Raw genomic sequence first — 12,719 nt, 5'->3', positions numbered from 1 at the left:
GACCTTTAACTCCAGCTACTGTGTCCGTGTCTTTATTTCAGTGTGTGGTGTGGTTTTATTTAGTGATAAGCTAGCTTAAGTAAAAGGTTTATGTAATCACAATAAAGTTATGAGCGGCTTATACTTACTACACCCCAGTCTGTATTCTGTGCATAGAGATGGTGCTATCAGTCTTCTGACCGCCAGCATCCTGACTGCGGGCCTCCTGTATGTATTCTCACATTTGCACCACAGTAAATAAAATCATTCACTTAACATATGTCATTTTTTGGAATAGATATATAAACCACATTGACCCTTTCCCTGTCAATCCAGTGTAACCCTGGTGTAATGGATGGGTTACTAAGTAATGACAGCGTGTGCCTCCACCCGAGCTATTTGGAATTTATTATTTCCAGGTGAGCTTGGGAACGCCTCTGTTGTAGATCTAGTGTCAATCCCCCTCTATATTCCTAATCTATGTATTTCACAGAGGGCCCTAATTAGGATGATCTGGTGACTAATGGAAGTAACTTTCTCTATTTCAGGTTCCAACTCCAATAAGAAGACAACTCCCCTGGTAAGTATATGGTTGTTTACTATTAGTACTTAAACATAGTAATAATTACAAATCATACCTTTCAAAGTCTGCTGGTGTAGTCCTCAGGATGAGTCTTTCTCAACATTAGTAATCTCCTATACAGAAAATAACTGCATGCAATACAAAAAAAAACTTAACAATCCAATAGTCACAGAGACTATCGACCCGGGTTGGTAAAAAATAACAAAAACAGTTAATTATAGCTTATATCATAGCGATTATACTATGGTGCACCATCATCTACCTACACAGTATTTAGTTATGCATAACTATGGTATAGTACTTATACGACCCTCTTTACCATCAGTCCACTACCCTTGGAAAGGTCAGTAGATTAATGGAGTACCTATTCCACTGTATAGGTTTGGCTGGGATAACTTTACAGAGTGACGATCCTTGATCCAGGTAGTTCCCTTTTCAACGACGGAGTGACTAGGAGTCAGTCCTTGGTTGTAATTGGGTACGTAGATATATATTGTTACCTCCACTTAGGATCTGGGATAGGGTTGATAAAATATGGTATAGGTGATTCCATGTTTGTTTGAAGTTTCTTTCCTCAATAACGGTAGATTAGGGTATATATTTTCAATTGGTGACCAAGGTTGTGTATGTGATGTGAAAAGTCGATTAGCCTGGCAGGGCTATATTACTTCAAATATTCTCTGGCAACTGCCTTTAATTAGAGATGAGCGGGTTCGGTTCCTCGGAATCCGAACCCGCCCGAACTTCAGTTTTTTTTACACGGGTCCGAGCGACTCGGATCTTCCCGCCTTGCTCGGTTAACCCGAGCGCGCCCGAACGTCATCATCACGCTGTCGGATTCTCGCGAGGCTCGGATTCTATCGCGAGACTCGGATTCTATATAAGGAGCCGCGCTTCGCCGCCATTTTTCACACGTGCATTGAGATTCATAGGGAGAGGACGTGGCTGGCGTCCTCTCCGTTTATAGAGATTCGAGAAGAGAGTGAGACAGAGAGAGACACAGTAGTAATTTTGGGGAGCATTAGGAGGAGTACTACTACTACTAGTACTTGCTGAAGTGATAGAGAGAGATAGTGTGACTGTATTATCTGACTTGTGGGGGAGACACTGACAGTGGGGAGCAGTTAGAGTCTGAGAGCAGGACTCAGGACTCAGGAGTACATATAACGTACAGTGCACACTTTTGCTGCCAGAGTGCCAGCCACACTGCCATTGTTTGTGACCACACTGACCACCAGTATAATATATATTGTGATTGTCTGCTTAGGACTCAGGAGTACTACTTGCAAGTTGCTGATAGTGTGACCAGTGACCTGACCACCAGTTTAATAATCACCACCAGTTTATGAGTTTAATATATATATATATATATATATATATATATAATTGTATATAATATATATATAATATTGTATACCACCTAGCACCTACCCGTGTTTTTTTTTTTTTTTTCTTTCTTCTTTATACATACTACTATAGTAGCTTACTGTAGCAGTCTGCGGTGCTGCTGAGCTGACAGTGTCCAGCAGGTCCGTCATCAGTCATTACATAATAAATATATAATATATACCTGTCCGGCTGCAGTACTAGTGATATTATATATACATATATATTGATTTCATCTCATTATCATCCAGTCTATATTAGCAGCAGACACAGTACGTTAGTCCACGGCTGTAGCTACCTCTGTGTCGGCACTCGGCAGTCCATCCATAATTGTATACCACCTACCCGTGGTTGTTTTTTTTTTTTCTTTCTTCTTTATACATACTACTATAGTAGCTTACTGTAGCAGTCTGCGGTGCTGCTGAGCTGACAGTGTCCAGCAGGTCCGTCATCAGTCATTACATAATAAATATATAATATATACCTGTCCGGCTGCAGTACTAGTGATATTATATATACATATATATTGATTTCATCTCATTATCATCCAGTCTATATTAGCAGCAGACACAGTATGTTAGTCCACGGCTGTAGCTACCTCTGTGTCGGCACTCGGCAGTCCATCCATAATTGTATACCACCTACCCGTGGTTGTTTTTTTTTTCTTTCTTCTTTATACATACTACTATAGTAGCTTACTGTAGCAGTCTGCGGTGCTGCTGAGCTGACAGTGTCCAGCAGGTCCGTCATCAGTCATTACATAATAAATATATAATATATACCTGTCCGGCTGCAGTACTAGTGATATTATATATACATATATATTGATTTCATCTCATTATCATCCAGTCTATATTAGCAGCAGACACAGTACGGTAGTCCACGGCTGTAGCTACCTCTGTGTCGGCACTCGGCAGTCCATCCATAATTGTATACCACCTACCCGTGGTTGTTTTTTTTTTTTTCTTTCTTTATACATACTACTATAGTAGCTTACTGTAGCAGTCTGCGGTGCTGCTGAGCTGACAGTGTCCAGCAGGTCCGTCATCAGTCATTACATAATAAATATATAATATATACCTGTCCGGCTGCAGTACTAGTGATATTATATATACATATATATTGATTTCATCTCATTATCATCCAGTCTATATTATCAGCAGACACAGTACGTTAGTCCACGGCTGTAGCTACCTCTGTGTCGGCACTCGGCAGTCCATCCATAATTGTATACCACCTACCCGTGGTTGTTTTTTTTTTTCTTTCTTCTTTATACATACTACTATAGTAGCTTACTGTAGCAGTCTGCGGTGCTGCTGAGCTGACAGTGTCCAGCAGGTCCGTCATCAGTCATTACATAATAAATATATAATATATACCTGTCCGGCTGCAGTACTAGTGATATTATATATACATATATATTGATTTCATCTCATTATCATCCAGTCTATATTAGCAGCAGACACAGTACGTTAGTCCACGGCTGTAGCTACCTCTGTGTCGGCACTCGGCAGTCCATCCATAATTGTATACCACCTACCCGTGGTTGTTTTTTTTTTCTTTCTTCTTTATACATACTACTATAGTAGCTTACTGTAGCAGTCTGCGGTGCTGCTGAGCTGACAGTGTCCAGCAGGTCCGTCATCAGTCATTACATAATAAATATATAATATATACCTGTCCGGGTGCAGTACTAGTGATATTATATATACATATATATTGATTTCATCTCATTATCATCCAGTCTATATTAGCAGCAGACACAGTACGGTAGTCCACGGCTGTAGCTACCTCTGTGTCGGCACTCGGCAGTCCATCCATAAGTATACTAGTATCCATCCATCTCCATTGTTTACCTGAGGTGCCTTTTAGTTGTGCCTATTAAAATATGGAGAACAAAAATGTTGAGGTTCCAAAATTAGGGAAAGATCAAGATCCACTTCCACCTCGTGCTGAAGCTGCTGCCACTAGTCATGGCCGAGACGATGAAATGCCAGCAACGTCGTCTGCCAAGGCCGATGCCCAATGTCATAGTACAGAGCATGTAAAATCCAAAACACCAAATATCAGTAAAAAAAGGACTCCAAAACCTAAAATAAAATTGTCGGAGGAGAAGCGTAAACTTGCCAATATGCCATTTACCACACGGAGTGGCAAGGAACGGCTGAGGCCCTGGCCTATGTTCATGGCTAGTGGTTCAGCTTCACATGAGGATGGAAGCACTCAGCCTCTCGCTAGAAAAATGAAAAGACTCAAGCTGGCAAAAGCACCGCAAAGAACTGTGCGTTCTTCGAAATCCCAAATCCACAAGGAGAGTCCAATTGTGTCGGTTGTGATGCCTGACCTTCCCAACACTGGACGTGAAGAGCATGCGCCTTCCACCATTTGCACGCCCCCTGCAAGTGCTGGAAGGAGCACCCGCAGTCCAGTTCCTGATAGTCAGATTGAAGATGTCAGTGTTGAAGTACACCAGGATGAGGAGGATATGGGTGTTGCTGGCGCTGGGGAGGAAATTGACCAGGAGGATTCTGATGGTGAGGTGGTTTGTTTAAGTCAGGCACCCGGGGAGACACCTGTTGTCCGTGGGAGGAATAGGGCCGTTGACATGCCTGGTGAAAATACCAAAAAAATCAGCTCTTCGGTGTGGAAGTATTTCAACAGAAATGCGGACAACAGGTGTCAAGCCGTGTGTTGCCTTTGTCAAGCTGTAATAAGTAGGGGTAAGGACGTTAACCACCTCGGAACATCCTCCCTTATACGTCACCTGCAGCGCATTCATAATAAGTCAGTGACAAGTTCAAAAACATGCGCAATGTTCGCACTGCGACAAGTAAATTTGCTAAGAAGTTTGGTATTTTACTCACGGCATTACGAGGTTTTTTTCTTCGTTCTGGTGATCGTAATGTGATTGACAGGAAGTGGGTGTTTCTGGGCGGAAACTGGCCGTTTTATGGGAGTGTATGAAAAAACGCTGCCGTTTCTGGGAAAAACGCGGGAGTGGCTGGAGAAACAGGGGAGTGCCTGGGTGAACGCTGGGTGTGTTTGTGACGTCAAACCAGGAACGAAACTGACTGAACTGATCCCAGTGGCAGAGTAAGTCCCGAGCTACTCAGAAACTGCTTAGAAATTTCTATTCGCAATTTTGAGAATCTTTCATTCGCAATTTTGCTAAGCTAAGATTCACTCCCAGTAGGCGGCGGCTTAGCGTGTGCAATGCTGCTAAAAGCAGCTTGCGAGCGAACAACTCGGAATGAGGGCCATTATGCGTTGTATTTAGGGTCGACAAAAGCACAATATCCGTGCTGAAACGTTACTATCACAGCTATGAAGTAGTAACATTTATTTGAACGGAGAGACGCCGCAGAGGATGGTTATATATTGTTAATCCAGTTTGGGCTCACATCGGGGGACACTTAGCGCAGTAGTTTACCAGTACCCAGGAGTGCCAGGTTTTGGAATATTTAGATTTATAAAGAGAGAGAGAGAGAGGATGAGACAGCACTCCAATGCAAGTATAATCAGTGGTGCAGGTTTCAAGTTTCAAAAAGATAATAATATCACCACTCACTGTATCCAAAGAAAAAAAGTAAAAACCAGCACTCACACTTAGTGAAGGGTTTATTAGAAAAATCGGGACTAAACCATAGTCATACACTGTAATGGCGGCAGTGCTGCTGCTACTGCCTTATGATCATACAAGGGAAGGAGGCACAGCCAGGGTCGGGGATGACAGAATATAGTGCTATGGATTGTTTGAGGAGGGGGGCCCAAGTCGGTATCTTGCTTAGGGCCCATGATGGTCTAAATCTGCCTCTGGACACAAGAGATAGTACTCCTGATGATGAACTAGTCACCCCTAGTGATAGGCCAGGGGGATAGCCACTGTTAGGGCTATTTCACACTTGCCAGTTTTGACCGGATAGCAAAAAGACGTCCGAATTTTTGCTGTGTATTTTTTTTTTTTAATTATGTATTAAAACACATGGGTGCTTTCAGAGAGCATGGTCACAGCACAGTCGCCATGTTACAGCTGGAAATATCCACTGACAAGGACGGCTGCTGTGCAGTTTTTTATCATCCGATCAAAACCGGCAAGTGTGAAATAGCCCTTAGGAGTCCTTGAATGGTCTCTGATGAATTTACACTTTCATGCTAATAACTGCTGAAAACTATTCTGTAACCTGTGACTTGCTGATAACTGCTTATGTTCAATTGTGAATTTATTAGTATTACCCACCTGTGGAAAATAAACCTGCAGCGTGAAACTTTTACTCTGCTTGTCACATTTGGGACCAAATGTAATAGAGTGAGAGTTTCAGAAAGTGAGAGATTTGGTAAGGTTTTTCGGGTTTTTTTTAAAGTGCAATCATTTACACTGCAAAACCAGGCTGATCTTGCTGTGTAAATGATCGCCACTTTTAAAAAAAAACCCAGCAAAACCTTACCAAATCTCTCATTTTTGAAACTCTCACACTATTACATTTGGCCCTTGGCATCTGAACAGGAACCCTGTTGCTGGACATTGTTAGGCGGAAAGGAGTCCTGAAAGGTGAGTGGACCTATCCACAACAGCAGCAAGATGTGTTGCAGGACGCTACCCACTGTACCATGACTTGGTGAGACTGAGCCACACTGACCACTGCTGAGTAAGTAAGCCAGTAATGCCGGCCATTAATGGCACTTGTTCACAGTGGTAGCTCAAGCCTCCTAACTAGGACAACATCTCTTTCAGTGATGGTCACTGGCTCTGCTCCCTTTTCTGGCCCTGCCCCTTTTCAGCTCTGAACACAAGCCCGGCTGTCATAAGGTGCCTAAACCCACTCATAACTCCACTGCCAGGGGTCACTTCAGGCAGACAGCAGCGCTGGTCACAGCTCACCAAACAAAGACTCCATAATTCCCTGCTCCTGTCTGTCACTCAGCCCACAGCTCTGCACAGCTTTAATGCAGCAGCACACACCACAGGGAACAATGCTCAGGTGGGGGGAGTAGTTTGACCAGTCGCCACTGCTAATGCAGTCTTGCCCAGACACTCTCTTTGGCACCACCCTATGCCTGGCAGTCTGTTTACAGACAGATGTATACAGGTCAGCTGTCAGGACACAGGGGGTGTGAGCACTGGAGGGAGGGTACAAAAGAGCATGGCTAACAGCTCTAATAAACGCCAGCCTCCTCTGTCATGTGACCCCCTCTGATGCAGGCACGAGACAGCTGACTTGCTACGCAGAGCCGTGACACTGTCTCATGCCTAATGATTAACAACTAGAGGAGGTACATTAGGCTTCCTGAGCCTTCTCCAAGCATGAGCACATTAACCCCTTGCATGCCATGCAAACCCTTACAGTCAGCATCAAATGCATTTGTAATCTCATTAATGGGATGTGGTTAGCATGCCGGTGGTCAGGATGCTGGTAGTAGAAATACTGGTACCAGAATCCTAGCCCATGACCACAACACCGGCGCAGAAATACCAACATTGCTTTCAATGCCAACACCGGAATCCCAACTGCCGGCATCCTGATCGTTAGAATGCCTGGGCGCAGAGGCGGAACTACCGCCAGTGCAACCAGTGCGTTGCACTGGGGCCCGCCTCTGTCCAGGGGCCCAAAGCATGTAATGAGTCAAACTGACTCATTACATGCCACTGTGCGCTGCGGGCAACCGCTGTCCGCAGCGCACAGCCGCCCGGAGAGAGGAGAGGAGCAGCGGTACGGGGGAGAAGGAGGAGGAGTGAGCCGAAGGAGGGAGCCGCAGCAGCACTTTCTACTGGTGGAGGCGCTGCTGCTGCTGCCCCTCTGCTTCACTATAGGCTGTCTTCCGAGAACAGCCTATAGTGAAGCAGAGGGGCAGCAGCAGCAGCGCCTCCACCAATGACACTGCGCTGCTGCGGCTCCCTCCTCCACCTCCCTCCTCCTCCTTCTCTACTGCCCGGGAATCGTCTGACGCTGCACCGAGGAGCCTGAGCCAGCGGAGAGGGTAAGTATAATTCTTCTTTCTTTCTTTCTTTCTTTCTTTCTTTCTTTCTTTCTTTCTTTCTTTCTTTCTTTCTTTCTTTCTTTCTTGGGACTGCCTGCCGCTATGTGTAAAAATGGGGGACTGCCTGCCGCTATGTGTAAAAATGGGGGACTGCCTGCCGCTATGTGTAAAAAGGGGGAATCTGCCTGCCGCAATGTGTAAAAATGGGGAATCTGCCTGCCGCAATTTGTAAAAAGAGGGAATCTGCCTGCCGTAATGTGTAAAAATGGGGAATCTGACTGTCGCAATGTGTAAAAACGGGGGACTGCCTGCCGCAATGTGTAAAAAGGGGGAATCTGCCTGCCGCAATGTGTAAAAAGGGGGGACTGCCTGCCGTAATGTGTAAAAAGTGGGACGCTGTCTGCCGTAATGTGTAACAAGGGCACGATGTCTGCCGTAATGTTTAAAAAGGGGACGCTGTCTGCCGTTATGTGTAAAAAGTGCACGCTGCCTGCCGTAATGTGTTAAAAGGGGGACGCTGTCTGCCGTTATGTGTAAAAAGTGTATGCTGTCTGCCGCTATGTTTAACAAGGGCACGCTGCCTGCCGTTATGTGTAAAAAGTGTACGCCGTCTGCCGCTATGTTTAACAAGGGCACGCTGTCTGCCGTTATGTGTAAAAAGTGTACGCCGTCTGCCGCTATGTGTAACAAGGGCACGCTGTCTGCCGTTATGTGTAAAAAGGGGACGCTGTCTCCCGTTATGTGTAAAACCTGCACGCTGTCTGCCGTAATGTGTAAAAAGGGGGATGCTGTATGCCGTAATGTGTAAAAAGGGGGACGCTGTCTGCCGTAATGTGTAAAAAGGGGACGCTGTCTGCCGTAATCTGTAAAAAGAGGAATCTGACCGCTGTAAGGTGTAAAAGGGTCTCTACCTGGTGTAGTGGTGCTACTGTGCGGCGTAATTTGAAGAATGGAGACTACTGTGCACCGTTTTATGAATTGGTATTATTTTGTGGCCACACCCCTTCCCCACGAAGCCACGCCACTATGTATTTTTGCGCGCGCCTACGGCGCGCACTGCCCCTGTTTTGCATGCAGGGGTGGGGCTCCGATGCCGTTTCTTGCACACAGTGCTAAAATGTCTACTTACGGCACTGTTGCATTTATCTGGCCCTGAGCAGGTCCCCCTCACCAGATCCTCTCCAGGGGTGAGGGGGTGGACTTGGATGGGATGTGGGGGGGGGGGCCCAAAGCATTTTGTCGCACCTGGGCCCACCACTCGCTAGTTCCGCCACTGCCTGGGCGAGTTAGGGTTAGGCCACTGGGGTTGTTGGGTTTAGACGCTAGGGGGTGGGTTAGGGTTAGGCAGCATGGGAGGGTTAAGGTTAGGCTGCGTGGAGGGGTGGTTAGGTTAAGGCACTAAGGGGAGGGTTAGGATTAGGTGTTGGGTACGGAGGGTTAGAGTTAGGGGGGGTAAAGGGAGACAGAAAGTATACTTACTACACCCCAGTCTGTATTCTGTGCATAGAGATGGTGCTATCAGTCTTCTGACCGCCAGCATCCTGACTGCGGGCCTCCTGTATGTATTCTCACATTTGCACCACAGTAAATAAAATCATTCACTTAACATATGTCATTTTTTGGAATAGATATATAAACCACATTGACCGTTTCCCTGTCAATCCAGTGTAACCCTGGTGTAATGGATGGGTTACTAAGTAATGACAGCGTGTGCCTCCACCCGAGCTATTTGGAATTTATTATTTCCAGGTGAGCTTGGGAACGCCTCTGTTGTAGATCTAGTGTCAATCCCCCTCTATCTTCCTAATCTATGTATTTCACAGAGGGCCCTAATTAGGATGATCTGGTGACTAATGGAAGTAACTTTCTCTATTTCAGGTTCCAACTCCAATAAGAAGACAACTCCCCTGGTAAGTATATGGTTGTTTACTATTAGTACTTAAACATAGTAATAATTACAAATCATACCTTTCAAAGTCTGCTGGTGTAGTCCTCAGGATGAGTCTTTCTCAACATTAGTAATCTCCTATACAGAAAATAACTGCATGCAATACAAAAAAAAACTTAACAATCCAATAGTCACAGAGACTATCGACCCGGGTTGGTAAAAAATAACAAAAACAGTTAATTATAGCTTATATCATAGTGATTATACTATGGTGCACCATCATCTACCTACACAGTATTTAGTTATGCATAACTATGGTATAGTACTTATACGACCCTCTTTACCATCAGTCCACTACGCTTGGAAAGGTCAGTAGATTAATGGAGTACCTATTCCACTGTATAGGTTTGGCTGGGATAACTTTACAGAGTGACGATCCTTGATCCAGGTAGTTCCCTTTTCAACGACGGAGTGACTAGGAGTCAGTCCTTGGTTGTAATTGGGTACGTAGATATATATTGTTACCTCCACTTAAGATCTGGGATAGGGTTGATAAAATATGGTATAGGTGATTCCATGTTTGTTTGAAGTTTCTTTCCTCAATAACGGTAGATTAGGGTATATATTTTCAATTGGTGACCAAGGTTGTGTATGTGATGTGAAAAGTCGATTAGCCTGGCAGGGCTATATTACTTCAAATATTCTCTGGCAACTGCCTTTAATTAGAGATGAGCGGGTTCGGTTCCTCGGAATCCGAACCCGCCCGAACTTCAGGTTTTTTTACACGGGTCCGAGCGACTCGGATCTTCCCGCCTTGCTCGGTTAACCCGAGCGCGCCCGAACGTCATCATCACGCTGTCGGATTCTCGCGAGGCTCGGATTCTATCGCGAGACTCGGATTCTATATAAGGAGCCGCGCGTCGCCGCCATTTTTCACACGTGCATTGAGATTCATAGGGAGAGGACGTGGCTGGCGTCCTCTCCGTTTATAGAGATTCGAGAAGAGAGTGAGACAGAGAGAGACACAGTAGTAATTTTGGGGAGCATTAGGAGGAGTACTACTACTACTAGTACTTGCTGAAGTGATAGAGAGAGATAGTGTGACTGTATTATCTGACTTGTGGGGGAGACACTGACAGTGGGGAGCAGTTAGAGTCTGAGAGCAGGACTCAGGACTCAGGAGTACATATAACGTACAGTGCACACTTTTGCTGCCAGAGTGCCAGCCACACTGCCATTGTTTGTGACCACACTGACCACCAGTATAATATATATTGTGATTGTCTGCTTAGGACTCAGGAGTACTACTTGCAAGTTGCTGATAGTGTGACCAGTGACCTGACCACCAGTTTAATAATCACCACCAGTTTATGAGTTTAATATATATATATATATAATTGTATATAATATATATATAATATTGTATACCACCTAGCACCTACCCGTGTTTTTTTTTCTTTTTCCTTTCTTCTTTATACATACTACTATAGTAGCTTACTGTAGCAGTCTGCGGTGCTGCTGAGCTGACAGTGTCCAGCAGGTCCGTCATCAGTCATTACATAATAAATATATAATATATATCTGTCCGGCTGCAGTACTAGTGATATTATATATACATATATATTGATTTCATCTCATTATCATCCAGTCTATATTAGCAGCAGACACAGTACGTTAGTCCACGGCTGTAGCTACCTCTGTGTCGGCACTCGGCAGTCCATCCATAATTGTATACCACCTACCCGTGGTTGTTTTTTTTTTTTTCTTCTTTATACATACTACTATAGTAGCTTACTGTAGCAGTCTGCGGTGCTGCTGAGCTGACAGTGTCCAGCAGGTCCGTCATCAGTCATTACATAATAAATATATAATATATACCTGTCCGGCTGCAGTACTAGTGATATTATATATACATATATATTGATTTCATCTCATTATCATCCAGTCTATATTAGCAGCAGACACAGTACGTTAGTTCACGGCTGTAGCTACCTCTGTGTCGGCACTCGGCAGTCCATCCATAATTGTATACCACCTACCCGTGGTTGTTTTTTTTTTCTTTCTTCTTTATACATACTACTATAGTAGCTTACTGTAGCAGTCTGCGGTGCTGCTGAGCTGACAGTGTCCAGCAGGTCCGTCATCAGTCATTACATAATAAATATATAATATATACCTGTCCGGCTGCAGTACTAGTGATATTATATATACATATATATTGATTTCATCTCATTATCATCCAGTCTATATTATCAGCAGACACAGTACGTTAGTCCACGGCTGTAGCTACCTCTGTGTCGGCACTCGGCAGTCCATCCATAATTGTATACCACCTACCCGTGGTTGTTTTTTTTTTTCTTTCTTCTTTATACATACTACTATAGTAGCTTACTGTAGCAGTCTGCGGTGCTGCTGAGCTGACAGTGTCCAGCAGGTCCGTCATCAGTCATTACATAATAAATATATAATATATACCTGTCCGGCTGCAGTACTAGTGATATTATATATACATATATATTGATTTCATCTCATTATCATCCAGTCTATATTAGCAGCAGACACAGTACGTTAGTCCACGGCTGTAGCTACCTCTGTGTCGGCACTCGGCAGTCCATCCATAATTGTATACCACCTACCCGTGGTTGTTTTTTTTTTTTTCTTCTTTATACATACTACTATAGTAGCTTACTGTAGCAGTCTGCGGTGCTGCTGAGCTGACAGTGTCCAGCAGGTCCGTCATCAGTCATTACATAATAAATATATAATATATACCTGTCCGGGTGCAGTACTAGTGATATTATATATACATATATATTGATTTCATCTCATTATCATCCAGTCTATATTAGCAGCAGACACAGTACGGTAGTCCACGGCTGTAGCTACCTCTGTGTCGGCACTCGGCAG

This window comes from Pseudophryne corroboree, chromosome 7 (genome assembly GCF_028390025.1).
Source record: "Pseudophryne corroboree isolate aPseCor3 chromosome 7, aPseCor3.hap2, whole genome shotgun sequence".
NCBI lineage: Eukaryota > Metazoa > Chordata > Amphibia > Anura > Myobatrachidae > Pseudophryne > Pseudophryne corroboree.
This window is presented reverse-complemented; position numbering follows the sequence as displayed.